This window comes from Acyrthosiphon pisum, chromosome X, assembly GCF_005508785.2.
Source record: "Acyrthosiphon pisum isolate AL4f chromosome X, pea_aphid_22Mar2018_4r6ur, whole genome shotgun sequence".
Lineage (NCBI taxonomy): Eukaryota > Metazoa > Arthropoda > Insecta > Hemiptera > Aphididae > Acyrthosiphon > Acyrthosiphon pisum.
This window is the reverse complement of record NC_042493.1, coordinates 125979742-125980503: the sequence shown is the minus strand read 5'-3', so window position 1 is coordinate 125980503 and position 762 is coordinate 125979742.

Sequence of the window (762 nt, the reverse complement as noted above, 5' to 3'; positions counted from 1 at the left end):
AATCGTTTCACGTGATTTGCAATAAAATAAGACATATTTACTTTACATATTTTTACATATTTCGTCATAAATACATATTTTTACATACTTTGTAAAATTTTCGATTTTTTTTTTACATAATTCGTAAATTTCGACAATTTCAGTGGCTTAGTAATATTTTACATTTATATTTCGATAATGGTACCTACTCGGCAAATTGTAAGTGTATAATGTATATAGGAAATAAGTAGGTTAAAATAAATATTAATAACTTGATTTTAGTTATCTTATGTGTTTCCGTTCGATAACCATACCTTGATGATCTTAGATTATACTTTATATTCAACAATTATTTGACAAAATATACTTACGAATTTACAACAGTACCCATCAGACTACCAGTTCTTGTGTTCATTCTATGATTCAAAATGGTCCTATTTGGGTTTCTATTGATGAATCTACTGACTAAGTCAATGTTAAGACCAAATCGCCGTACATTTAATTTTGAAAATTTAAAACAATATATGGTTTGTCATTGTTTCACTTTAAATTGATTAAACATCAATTGTATTTCAATTTAACAACATTTTTTTTTACTATTGCATATTTTTTAATTTTTTACCACAAAATATTATATTTTTTAAATTGAATTAATTAGACATAAAAAACAATAAATTGTACCCGTTATTCAAAAATTATTTAGAATTGTATTTTAATTTAAAACTTTAACATATTTTTTAATTTTTCGTAGTACATATTTTTATTTTATACTACATATTTTTG